At 34.9% G+C, this 14,042-nt stretch overlaps 1 protein-coding gene across 1 annotated transcript in view; it reads left to right on the top strand.

The window, feature by feature from the left end:
- LOC106087545 (poly(A) RNA polymerase gld-2 homolog B) overlaps positions 1-10,821 on the top strand; it is a 45,854-nt gene extending 35,033 nt beyond the window's left edge. Inside the window, exon 13 of the mRNA XM_059368198.1 lies at positions 9,689-10,821. The gene's annotated coding sequence lies outside the window, so the exon portion shown is untranslated. The remainder of the gene's footprint in view (positions 1-9,688) is intronic.
- The last annotated feature ends 3,221 nt before the right edge of the window (positions 10,822-14,042 follow it).

Below are 14,042 nucleotides of genomic sequence, written 5' to 3'. Positions count from 1 at the left end.
TTGTACGGCGGGTAGAAGTAAGCTGCGTTATAGTAGGGTAAATTGGTCTGTCCCTAAAACTTGTATGGGTTTACCGACATAATACGGTTTTAGTTCTCTCAAGCACGGCTTTGTGTGCTCAATGAGAAGAAAGAATGGAACTGTTTATGTTGGTTGACGAAATCAGTCTGGTATTTATTTCAAATCTTGCAGCCTTTATACTAAATTTGTTGCCTTACAAATAAATTAAGTTTAAAAATGATTATTCCACTACTGAGATTTGATGACAGATTTTTTCTTTTTATTTCTTTTTACTTTTACAACCAAAAACTTATTTAACCATGTAATTGGATTTCATAATACGTTGCCTGGTGAATTATGTAACTATAACTTAAATTGTTGTGTTATAGAACAAATGGGTCTTAAAAGGATTACATATTACTTTGAAAAGATTTATTCCACTACATATGTTTAATCTTAAATTAACTTAAAATGGCTGTATCTCCTTAATACCCTTTTTTTTGTTTTTGAAAAATGTACAGTAGAACCTCGAAAAAGTCCCAAGGGTAATTAACTTTTTCGAAACATTAACTTTTCTAATGTAGACTTTTTTACGGTTTGCACAGGAATGCCTGCGTTGTCTCCTTTATTGCATCAGCTTACCAAAATTACAGAACTAAAGCTACTAATACATATTTACAGATCATCTTATATACATACACATACGCACAATCCATCAACATCAACCCGTTACCTTACTTTAGTCACGTACGCCACACGCAAACTGTCCTCTCTCTCATCCCGTACGCTCACCACCCATACTTACATACATACATGTGAACTTATCTAAATTACCATCTCATATATACACTCCAATACTCTTACAAATATGATCTTATCTACAAAATAACCAACATCCCTGTCATCACCAGTGTCGTCAACCTCCCATTCTACTACACTAAATAAACAAAAATTTAATACGAAACATAGATTTTTCGAAAAAAACACACTAAATTTATTAATTTATTAAATTTAGGATTTATTAATATTACAAAAAAAAATTAGGTTTATTTTGTACCGGCTGTTTTAAAGTTCACAGGGTACTAATTTGGCGGAGTGGTTTAAAGAAGCAGTCGAGGCTTGATTGTTTATTTTTTCTTTTGACCATATTCGTGCGGATATTGGCAAGATCTGCCACGTGATGTGCATCGTTTTTGTCTTAAAACCATTTCATCAAATTGTTGATGCTTTCAATTGGTTTCGTGGAGCCCACTTTTGCTTGTTGTATGCCTTGCTCTACAATTAGGTCATCGCTATGTGAAAAAATTCAAGTCTACTTCATTTGATTGTTGTTCTTAAATTAAACTTTATTTTAACAAAATGTTTCTAAGCTAGCTTAAGCCTAGCCAGCATGTGCAACGTACACACGGCAACGCGGATGGGTGTCCATATGCACGAATCAGATTTCCTAAGCCAGGCAATGGTCATGACCAAGGCCAGACAATTGTTTCACACATATACACACTACAGCTATCATAATCAGACACTTCGAAATCATCGTTTTCTTCCATAATTTGATCCTCGTTTCAATTTTCAATGTCTTCAATGCTAGTGTTGACATTATCATCCAGCTTCGGCATCAACAATTGAACTTCTCGATGTGCATCGTCGTAAGCAATACTTCATTTAACCCATTCTGCTGACAGTGTTATCTTCACTATCGCACTGAACATCATCTCACTTTTTTATTTTATTCCATGCTTTTATAAGAACAGTTTGTGGGGCGATTCATCCTATGCTGATTTGAGAAGCAAAATAGCAACACGAATCGAATGTGCCTCCAAAATATTTTCAATTGGAACATTTTCTTGTGCGACAATTTTGCATAATAATTTATGGGATTTTGATTCATGGGCTGCAAAACTGCTGTTACGTTAGGTGGTCAGACTTGCATTTCAATTGGTTTATGGCAGTCTCCATGTCAAAGTTACGCTGAAGTCAATGTACGTTGACTCAAGTCAGTTTGTTGAACTACAAAACAAGTAAAAAAAACATATTATGCTGACTTGAGTTGAACAGCAAGAATGAAGAATGTTGAAGGTATAAACAGTAAAGAGTAAAAGTGGGTACACTACACCACTATATTGATTTTTTCTTCAAATAACTTAAATGCTTGTAGATCCTTAATGGGAAATTTCTCTATAAGGAGTAGATGATATGTTCGCACCTTTTTGTAGGGATGTAGAAGCTTGTTTTGCGTTACAATGGTTACGCATCATGTACAAAATTTCCATAATTTACCTGATTTTAACGTCAAAACTTTTGAATAGGTATTCAACCCCTTTGATAAAAAAAAGAATGTGATTATACCGGGGCGAAAATAAAACGAGGTGTTTATCTTACGAAATATAATAGAGAACTGATTTTATTAATAAATGCATCTGAACTCTAATACTAAATGCCTGATGAACTTAAAATGTACTTAAAGATAGTTTTGTCTTCTAATGTAAACACACCATTCGGCCAAACATCACCAAGCGCTACGTGGTAACTATTAAGACAAGAATATTTTAGAACTAACTACAGCTGGGCATATCAAACATTACTGTGTTATCCAAAAACATATTAGTCAAATTTTTCATATTGCAAGTGTTTTGGTCAGTCGAAAACTGCAATGTGTTCTCATCTTTCTTTTGTTTACATTTTAAGCACATGCCCTTGGTTTCATATTACCAAAGTGTTTCAATTTTATTTCTTTAAATGCCACCATTCCACAAATATGCCATAAGTGCATGGGTTTGTATGCATTACTGTAAGCAAAAGAAAGATAAATCAAACACACTACAATATTTTCAAAATCCCTTTTTGCAAATGTTAACTACCATGCTTTACCAGAAATTGTAGATAAATAGAAACTCCGAATTTAGATAATGGTTTTGTATTTGCTTTAAATAGTTGTTCCACTTTATCAATCAATATTTAGATAACTTAAAATGCTTGTATCTCCTTAATGGGAATTTTTGTTTTTATGTGGTGTGGATATAAAAAGATTATTTTTGTTAGCCCGAGAAATAAAATGAACGACTGTATTGAATGGTGTCTAGAACCGAACTCTCCTTTATTTCTTACAAAAACTATCTTAACACCTAATATATACTTAGAGTCCTACAAACTATACAATCTTAATGACATCTTGCGCACCTTCTTCAAAATCCATATCACGGCGATAATGATTACAATGATGCATGTGCTTTGCCATAAGCCATAATGTTCCAGATAATGAATATTTCAATGTGTGGGCCAACCAAGAATTGAAGTTGCCTTAGGGATGTCTGAGGGCCTATAAATTTCAATCTCATTATCCAACTTCAAATGTGACAATGGAGATAAAAATGACGTCAAATTGATGCTTGGGATCATAAAATCGCCATCGCTGCTATACCTGTCGTCCGCCCATAAAGTTGTTTCTTCAGTTTCGAGATGACAATTCGGTCGTAATTTTATCAGTCCTTGACCTTCTATAGTAACAGCACGCCTTTTATTGTCGCAAACAGATTCAGCCCCCATTTGTGTTGAAATTGAAAATATCCAAGCATTTGGAGCTCGAGCTTTTTTTCCAATAGTTTGCCCAAGCCTTGATCTCAACCTTGCAACTAGGTGGCATTCGTCTTGTCTTCAAAAACAATTGCACTTTGCAACTTTGCGTATTTCGCGTGTTGTATATGGGATGAACTTGAGGACAGATCATCACATCCTCAGTCTTCTGACAACTGACAAAATAAGTCTAACATAGGCCCTCTACGAGCAATTGAAAGACGTTAATGTTTATTTATTCAGCGTCACTTCTGCAAATATTAAAATTGGAAAATATGTTTATTAAAAATTTTAACAAATTACTCTGAATTTGAATCTTAATATGCACTGTTTTCATCGATGCCTTACGTATCTACCATTGTGTGCGTGGGAGTGTGGATTTATGCATTGTGCTAGTGGTGGAGTGCGTCACTTATGTGCCAATGACCACATTTGCAGTGATTGGTATGGAAATTCGTATGATAAATAATGGGTTTTGAAGCCCAATTTGTGTTTGCTTTAAAAAGTTATTCCATTTCATCAATCTGTTTTTTAAATAACTTAAAATGCTTGTATCTCCTTAATAGGAATTTTCTCTTATGTTGCATAGGAGAGTCTGTTTACATTCTTTGTAGAGTGTAAAAGTTTGCTTCTTATTATGAAGCATAAGTCCACTTATAATCTGGTCCTGTGGTTTATGTATACAAATTAGGATTGAGGTTGCATCCTAAACGTACACACTTTTGCTTCTTTTAAAAAGTTGTTCCACTTTTTCATTAATTTCTCAGTTAACTTAAAATGCTTGTATCTCCTTAATGGGAATTTTTTCTCTTCATAAGGTAGAAAAATGTTCACATCCCTTTTTCAGGATGTAGAAGTTAGCTACGTTTATGCTTAATGCTGCATCAAAAATTCTAAATACGCAGTGATTTTTGTAGAAATTCTGACTTCAGATAATGGCTTAACACCAAATTTGTGTTTGCTTAAGTTATTCCGCTTTTGTAGTAAAGGATGAAACCTTGCAAGCCTTTGTAAAAGCGATGGTCTGTTGTGTGTGCAACGTTTTATTCGTTTTACACTCCAGAACTGAATTCAGTAAAAATTCTAATTCACTGATCCTCTCCCAGAGCTTCGATGCTCTATCCCAAGACGGTGGGGGATCTGAATTTACCATTCTGAGGAGGATCGAACGCTCTCTCTTTAGCCTCCAGCAGTAACCACCTCTTCTGCGTGTTTTCTTCATGCTTGACAACTTTACGTCCGGTTCAGCCACTTTCCGCTGCTGCTTTTTCCGATATTGTTCGATTGTCAATGGTTTGGGTCTCGTGGTGTCCCTTCATTATCCACAACCCTCGGCGTGGGTTGGACTGTTCGGCTGTTATCTTCTGAGGACAGCTGATATCTTCTGAGGACAATTTCAAGCCCGCTTTTGCTAATTTTAAAGGCAAGTCTTGCTGCCGGAAAGCCAGTTGGGCAGGATCACCTTGTAAAGAAAATGTAGAGCGATGTAGAGTTTTGTCCCTTTTATTTTCTAAACAACTATTTATATACAAAATCTTAACCTAAAATTGAGTTCTTAAATCAAGCAAAATGTATGGCAACATAACGTGATGGTGACACACTGCAATAGGGGGTCCAAGCAACTCACTGTAACGGCGAAAATTTCTCGCATTTTTTGGCTCAACACTTAAAACGGGAGATGCTGTCCAAGCAATCCCTTTGGGGGCTGTTATCGCAGACACCGTTTAAATCATCGTCTTGTGGATCTAAATCCACCGCCCAGAAGCCTTAAGGTAGATCCGCATGATCTAGAGCGTGAGGTTCAGCTCTACAAGAGAGAATCTCTATATCAAGCAGCATATCAAACGGGTCTAGACTAAATAGCTACCGGCTGAATGTAGTCCTTGGAGAACGACCGCCTCCCATTGCAACTGAAGAAATTGACCTAACCCCGGCAAACCGGATTTGTTCTGGCTCAATTACATTCCGTCCGATGCAGCCGCCACCGTAGCGCAGAGGTTAGCTTGTCCGCCTATGACGCTAAATGCCTGGGTTCGAATCCTGGCGAGACCATCAGAAAAAATTTTTCAGCGGTGGTTTTCCCCTCCTAATGTTGGTAACAGTTGTGAGGTACTATGCCATGTAAAACTTCTCTCCACAGAGGCGTCGCACTGCGGTACGCCGCACAGTGTTGCCTCTTCATACATTCGTTGGACAAAAATAGTTAGAGTTAAGATAGAGCTCTAAAATTTTAAATACATGTATATTTGACTTAAATTAAGAAAAACATTAAGTATGGACCAAATCGGGCTATATCCTGATATAGCTCCCATATAAACCGATCTCCCGATTTGACTTCTTGAGCTCCTGGAGGTCGCAGTTGTTATCCGATTTCGCTGAAATTTTGCACAAAGGCTACTGTTATGACTTTCAACATCCATGGTAAGTATGGTTCAAATCGGACTATGTCCTGATATAGCTCCCATATAATCCGATCTCCCGATTTGACTTCTTGAACCAATGTAAAGCGAAATTTTTTTCAAATTTATTTTATTTAATTTTTTATTTCATATTTCTTATAAAACAACATAAAACATAATAACACTTCAAAAAAGGTATCAACATTTCTTTGTATGGTTTTCAATCTTGCTCAATATAATATTGAATATCATTTAAGTTTTCGGAGATATTTCTATTCTTTTGACTTAAAACACTAATGGATGGCTCTGAGTGTAAAATCATATATACAAACAAATCTTTATTAGTTTTTTCTCTGTCGCACTTTCGTGTATGCTCTAGTCTTGCCTTTCTGATTATTTTATGGCATGACTCCATTGCCTCCTCTGACAAAATTCCAATAGGAATTGAGAAATATTTTATGAATCCTATTCCATGGACAAGTACTTTGTGCACCGTAGCTGGCATGAAATACCAAGCATACTTGCTTAAATACAAATCCCTTGTTTCCTTCAAGAGCGTATCGAAATTTTCTATATTTATTTTTGATCCACTTGAAATAGTTCGCAGTATTATTGAAAAGTTTCGTATTAAATTGTTATCAACTCCAGTTATTTTCGATGCAATTTCAATATTTGAGAAAAATGTTCTGGCGCTATTTCCATCGTTTGTTGTGCCATAACCATTTTTAACTTTATCTACTATTAATCCTAATTGTTCTTTAATTTTTTTTTGAATCTGTGACTTAGTTTCAGAAACTACTTGTTTCTCCTGTTCTTTTGAAACCCTCCATTTTCTCACTTTTAACTTATACGCAATATGGAGTATACATTCAAAAAACTTAATTCTAGCATGCAGCGTCGAGAGTCCATATTTATAATGCTCTTCATTTACATCGCGTTCAGACACTGCAGTTGAGTTCATTTCGGTAGGCTTCGCCCCACAAATACAACAATTTGAACTGCTTTTATTATTCGTAAGAACATTTAAGACAGCGCCATCTATCATAGTTAGCTTCATAGAAAAACTAACATTTACGTTTTTTTCTTCATGGTGAAAGCTGTTCAAGCTTTCGATTTGAAGTGAAATATTCCGTTCCACATCTCTCACCAAATCAGGGTTTTCTTTCATAAACATGAATTTTATTGGTCGACAATATCTGGGTGAGGAATGGCGATCGTTTTCCCATAATGTTGTGGAGGTTTTAGGATCAAAAAATCGCAATGGTACCAGAGATGCCACAAATATAAACTCATCATTAATTCTTGGGTTCGAAAATTTTTGTTTATATACGCTGTGGTTCGAACTTCCATCGAACCCCCATTTACATTCTAATGTAATATCTTTTTTGGGGCACAAGTTATGGGAGTCCATCAAGCTTTTTGCGGTTTGATTTAATAGAGACTGCAATGGAATTTCTGCAGAGCTCTCTGTTACCTCGATATCATGTGGTATAAGTTCTTGTTTAGATTTGAATAAAGCCTTATACGATGGGAAACAATCCTTATGAAATGAATTTACTAAATTTCTCATCATATTGTATGTTCTATAGGACAAATCCATATCAACGTACAAGCCCAAAGTCTCTTTAACTGATATGGTGCTTTGATTACTCAGGATAGTTAGCTTTTCCGCAGCTTTTTTAATTAATTCTGATGAATTCGATGTAACTAACTCATCCACTCGCCTTCTCTTTGTTCTATTGCACGATTCTTCAAAGGACTTTCGTGGTCTTCCTCTACTGCCACTAGTACTTGGTTCCTAATTTTAAATATTTTTGGTCATAGTGGTGATAAGCTTTAAAAAAAATGTTTTAATTACCTCAAAGAAATCATTTACGCCCAGACGCATGTCGGTATCCAGCCAAATATTATTGGATGATTCAAACCTTAGTTTCATACGGGAACATTTAACCCATTTTTTGTTGAACTTCTTTAAAGTTGATTTTATTTTTTCTTTGTCTTGTTCATTCAGTAACTTGTTGCCATTGCTTTCGATTTTGTTTATTATTACTTTGTTTACATGCGTTGGGTTTACTGCTTTAACAGACAACCAAATATTATACAACTCACGCACTTTCATTTTAGCTTTAATATAATATAACACTATATACGCAAATGGTGCAAGTTGGTGCAGCTGAAATTTAGCCTTTTTGATTCAGGACACTTCACTGAAGAACGCTGAAAAAGAGTTAGCGTGGTTCCAGTTGGACTTTTTTAGATCCACTCTGCTGAAAATTTCACTTTTGACAGTAATTGCTTTATTTTTGCCTCTTATTTAAAAGTAACGGTACTAACCATATGTTCATGTCAGTGACACCTTACGTTGACAAATGTGCTGTCAATTATGTCCTCTTTAAGATCTTATTCTATTTTGGTACCCCAATAAATAAAAAATCAATTTTGTTTACATAAACAGAAATTTTAATTTTTGGGAAAAAATATGCATCATCCATTTGTTAAAAAACCTTCGTACGAAAACGCCCATTAGATGACGAGGAACTTCAAATATAATTATTTTTTTTTAAATTCTTCATATTTGAAGTGTTTTCTAAAAGATTAGTAAAAGATTTCATAAAAATTTTCATTTCCGATTTTTGCATTTTTGTCCACCGGGGCAACACTGTGCGCCGTTCCGACTCGGCTATAAAAAGGAGGACCCTTATCATTGAGCTTAAAACTTAAATCGGACTACACTCATTGATATGTGAACAGTTTGCCCCTGTTCCTTAGTGGAATGTTGAAGGGCAAAATCTGCAATTAGATGCAGCCGCCTCAATTCCTACAAAGCAAGGATTTATGCCGAAGTGCAAGATGTATGTCCCGATTGTGACGTCACCTGTTTAACTGCCCAGCCAGAACCAAAATCCTCTGGACGCACCCCATCTTAGTCGCAGAGTTTCTGGATTTTGACACTCAAAAGAACCAAGCAGGCGAAAGAAAGAACACAACAAATTGCTACAACAACAACGGACGGACATGCCTAGATCGTCTATATGAGGACAATCTTGTACTTTGTAGCTTTGAAAATGTGTACTTTGATGGGTTGCAAATAGAAAGGCAGAATGCAAACTTTTCGGTGATGGGTATAAAATCATATAAAGCATTTTTGACTTGTAGAACATTTGGTAGGTTTTTAACAGATTTGGTAGGATTTTTCTTAACTTTTGGTAGAAAATAATTTTCTTGAGTGGCAACACTGGCAATGATATGTACAAAATTTTAGAACATTCATTCGCATTATTTTTAAAATGTCTTTGTGAACATTTCCATTACTATTTTATACTATCGTTAATGCTTAAGAAACTTATTTAGGACAATTATCGCTTTAGAATGAGGCTTAATGACCTGAAGAAATAAAAATCCAACATGTATTAATTATTAATGCGTTTAAACTAGAAGAAGTTAGAAACTTGCCATTTCTCATGGTATCCATAAACATGGCACACACTCTGGTTATAGTTTTCTTGAATGAATTTTAGACAGATTAAGTTTCCGATCAATGTCCCACTTTCTACAATTAGTAAGAATAGTTGCTTTTTCTTTACCCAACTTTGACTTTGCTCCAAGACATATTTCTTATTGTTTATACATGCGCACACCTTTTGAAGTAATTTATGAAATTATATTTCAATTATTCAATTACAATTTCATGATATACATATACATATTCTTTACAGAATCAAATAAGATGAGTAAAAAAACTAAGCTGAATAATTAAAACAAAAATTACATATTACCGAAACGCCATTATTATTATAATTTCCTATTGGTATATAAGTAACGAAAATGAACAAAAAAATTATAAAATCCTGCCATAAACTAAAAAAAAGTAATATATAATATATCTGCGTACAAAAATGTAAAAAAAAACTATTTCTATATAGAATATAAACAGAATTAAAATATATTTTTAAGGAATTGACTTGAAGCGATTATTGTAAATTCATCTTCAATAAAAGAAATGGGCATGATTTCTACCAAATACCAACAATTTCAAGTTACCATATTGAAGATGAATAAAAAAAATGTATACATATCCAATTATATTGAAAAAAAAACTATCTGTTTTGTAAGTCAAACTTATTATTGAGATAAAAAAAAAAACAAATATCATTGTAAAATGTAAGTACTGCTTTGTTGTCCGCACATATCGAATATGAAGAAGTTATTCGATGTCCGTTTGGTAAACATAGAGCAGTACTTACACAAATCAACAGTATAATCTTTTCTTCTTTTTTTTTGTATGTGTGCCTTCTGTGAAGGTTCTAAATTAAATAAACTATGGAAAAAAGACGTGCAGCAAATATCTTTTCGCCTCTCAATGAATTATGTCAATGAATACTTATATCCCTTAGCAATTTTATATTTTGTAATTGAGTTTTGTAATTTCATAGTAAAGTAAAAAAAAATGTTTATATACATATATTTTTTTTTGTTGCTGCACATCTTTTCATTATTGTTCCAGAGCTAGTTGCAAATCACTGATGTTTGTTAAGAATCCATATATCCATATTTTTATTTGCATTGATTATTTCGCAAATATCATTGTTATCCGTATAAAATCTTTGCCCATCATAATTTTTATAGATAGCATCTAACATTTGGTTGGCTCTTCATTCCCCTATTCAAACATCTATAACTGTATATTTACTACTACCTCATAAGGTTCACAAGGAGTTTGTTAAAAATTTAAGTTTTTTTTTGTTTATTATGAGAGCCAACTCCCCCCAACACCACAAACAACTATTGTCACAATAAGGCCACTTAAAGTGAGCACCAAATAATAAAACGATGCCTTGCAAGGGGAAAATGAGTTTTGATTTCATTTCCACAAAAATGTTGGAGCAATGTAAATAACTACTGGTAGGTATGTATTTCATTAAAAAAAAGAGCCGTATAAAATTAGAAAGCAGGAACAAGGTGAGACTAGTGTAATGCAACGAAACAACAGTTGAGTTGCCAGCTGGCAATGTCTTACTTTTACCTCCAAAGGCTATAACAGATTATTTGTTCCACTAGCTGAACGTAGAATAGCGTTCCAAACGCCTCGCTCTTCTGCGCTCATTCTAAAATCTCTGACACCAAGTTTCGAGGTGTCTCCCACAACTTGATCTTGCCATCGGGCTTTTGGTCTTCCCGGTTTGCGTGTACCATCGTGTTTAACTTCAAAAGACTTCTTTGCTGGAGCTTCTTCATCCATTCTGACAACATGACCAAGCCAACGCAGCCGTTGTATTGTATTTTGATGCGTGTAACTATGCTATCGTCGTCATACAGCTCGTGGTTTATACGCCGCCTATATTTTCCGTTAACACAAACTGGTCCATATATTTTACGAAGAATCTTTCTCTCAAATACTCCAAGCACTGACTCATCTGCTTTCACAAGTACCCATGCTTCAGAACCATAAAACAGCACGGGTAGTATAAGTGTATTGTATAGTGTAATCTTCGTCTGTCGAGAGGTGGCCTTGTTTCTAAACTGCTTACTTAGTCCAAAGTAGCATCTGTTTGCCAGTATTATTCTTCGCTTAATCTCAAAACTGGTGTCATTCGTTTCAGTTACGGCGATGCCGAGGTCAATAAAGTTACTGATTGTCTCAAAGTTGTGGTTCCCAACTTTCTCCATTTTTTTTATCTGCTCGGTTGTGCAAGTTTTTTTGGGAGTTCAAACCATCCATTTCGTCTTATCTCCATTTACTGCCAGACCCATTTTCATTGTCTCTCGATTCTTTCAAAGGCTGCAGTTACTACTTCCGGTGACCGACCTATGATATCGATGTCGTCGTCATAGGTGAGTATCATATGTTCTCTTGTGATTAGTGTGCCATATCTATTCACATCTGCATCTCGTATAATCTTCTCCAGCAGGATATTAAAGAGATCACACGATAGGCTGTCTCCTTGTCTAAAACCTCGTTTGGTTTGGTTCAGCTGGCATTGTCACTAATATAAATATTATTGTGTCGATTATGAATGAGAGCCAAAGGTTTGGTGCTTTGTTCGTATTTTCACATAAACAACTGTTCAATTCTATTGAAAATGTGTACATTAAGGAGTTAAAAAGATAAATTAAAAACAATTCATCCTATTCGCCCATGTTCTTACCTCTGATAATTTTCATTTCCACATCGTTTTTGAAATCTGCACATTTTTGTATACCCTCCACCATAGGATGGGGGTATACTAATTTCGTCATTCTGTTTGTAAGACCTCGAAATATGCCTTTAAGACCCTATAATATATATATATTCTTGATCCTCAAGACATTTTAAGTCGATCTAGCTATGTCCGTCCGTCTGTCGAAAGAACGCTAACTTTCGATGAAGTAAATGGGCAATGTTTTGTTATAGCTTGGGTCTTGACTTCTTGAGCCGCTAGAGAGCGCAAGTCTCATACAATTTGGCTGAAATTTAGATTGAGGTAATTTGTTATGACTTCCAACAACTGTGCTAAGTATGGTGCAAATCGTTACATAACCTGATATAACTGCCATATAATTCGATCTCCCGATTTTGCTTCTTGAGCCCCTGCAAGGCGCAATTCCTTTTCGAATGGACTTAAATATTACACAATGACTTCCAATACCATAACAGTTCTTATTCATTATTCTTTGTGTTTCCCTAAAAAGGGATACCGCGCAAAGAACTCGACAAATGCGATTCATGGTGGAGGGTATATAAGATTCGGCCCGGCCGAACATAGCACGCTCTTACTTTTTTTTACCTATGTTCTGTTATTCGAGGCGATGTCCACTTTCGATACAATTCAAAGATTTTAGGAATTTTACAAGACATACAAACTGCTTGGTCTTCCTAATATCGTAAAAGTCGCCCAGTTTCGATTCATGCAAGTTGGCATGTCGAATGCAGCATTTTTATCAAACCCACTTTGTGCTCCTTCATAAATAGAAAACTATTTGGAAATTGCGCTCAATTGTGTTGAAAAAGTTTGTAAAATATACTTATAAAAATTTTCCTTATCATCATACCGCAAGTAAAAAATGTCAGTTGTTGGCACGTGTTTGAACCTAAATTGTGGGTTTAATAGAAAAGAAGGACAAGCAGTTTGTATATCTTGAGAAATTTCTAAAATCTTTGATAAGTTTCTAAAAACAGATGTTATTTCCGCTTCATGGCATCAAAAAAACAGATTTTTTCTCTAGGGTCAGGAATAATTTAAGTTTTTATTAACTAATTTTCAACTTTTGGGCTATTTGCTTTAAACGTATGGAGCTATGTATCAATACTCCTTTTATTTTGAACAGTGAATTTTGGAAAAAATTTATCCAATGAAATAATTCAAAATATTGTAGCTTTAATTAAATAATTTATTTTTATAAAATTTTGAGAATTGACTTGAACACAACTGATGTTGTAGCAGTGTGGTGTACACTGAGGCGGCAGCCCTTGTCGATGAAAGACTCCATCGGTAGAGATGGGTTTCTACCGGGTAAATACCCAACGCTTGGGTATTTATTGCGTAAATACTCAATAAATACCTTTTTTGGGTATATATAGTTTTGTCGATATCTTGGACATCAAAATATTTTCCAAATAATTTTTGATGATTCTCTGTGTATAAACCTAATCTTCTGATTTCATAAAATCGGATTGTAGTTATATATAGACCGATCTCTAGACTTAAAAGTCTTGAGGCAATAAATTTGTCATTTTTCATCCGATTTCGATGGAATTTGGTAGTGAATTCTGGTAGAACCATTTCTGTGAAGTGTGGTTCAGATCGCACTATATTTGAATATAACTGCCCTTAGACCGACCGTCCGATATATGGTAATGAGGCCATAAAAGATCCATTTATTACCCGAATTCGACAGTGTGTTCTGGTAGACCCCTACCCATCCCTGTTAAATGTGGTCAATATCAGACCATATTTGTATATAGCTGCCATATAAATAGAACAATCTCGCGATATAGTGTAATGAGCCTATAAGAGGAGCATTTCTCATCCGATTTGTATGAAATTTGGCACAGCGAGTTCCGATGGCCCTCTTAACCTTTTTGTTGAATAT

Source organism: Stomoxys calcitrans, chromosome 4 (genome assembly GCF_963082655.1).
Source record: "Stomoxys calcitrans chromosome 4, idStoCalc2.1, whole genome shotgun sequence".
NCBI lineage: Eukaryota > Metazoa > Arthropoda > Insecta > Diptera > Muscidae > Stomoxys > Stomoxys calcitrans.
The sequence above is the reverse complement of the archived record's forward strand: the minus strand, read 5'-3'. Positions and strand labels throughout refer to the sequence as shown.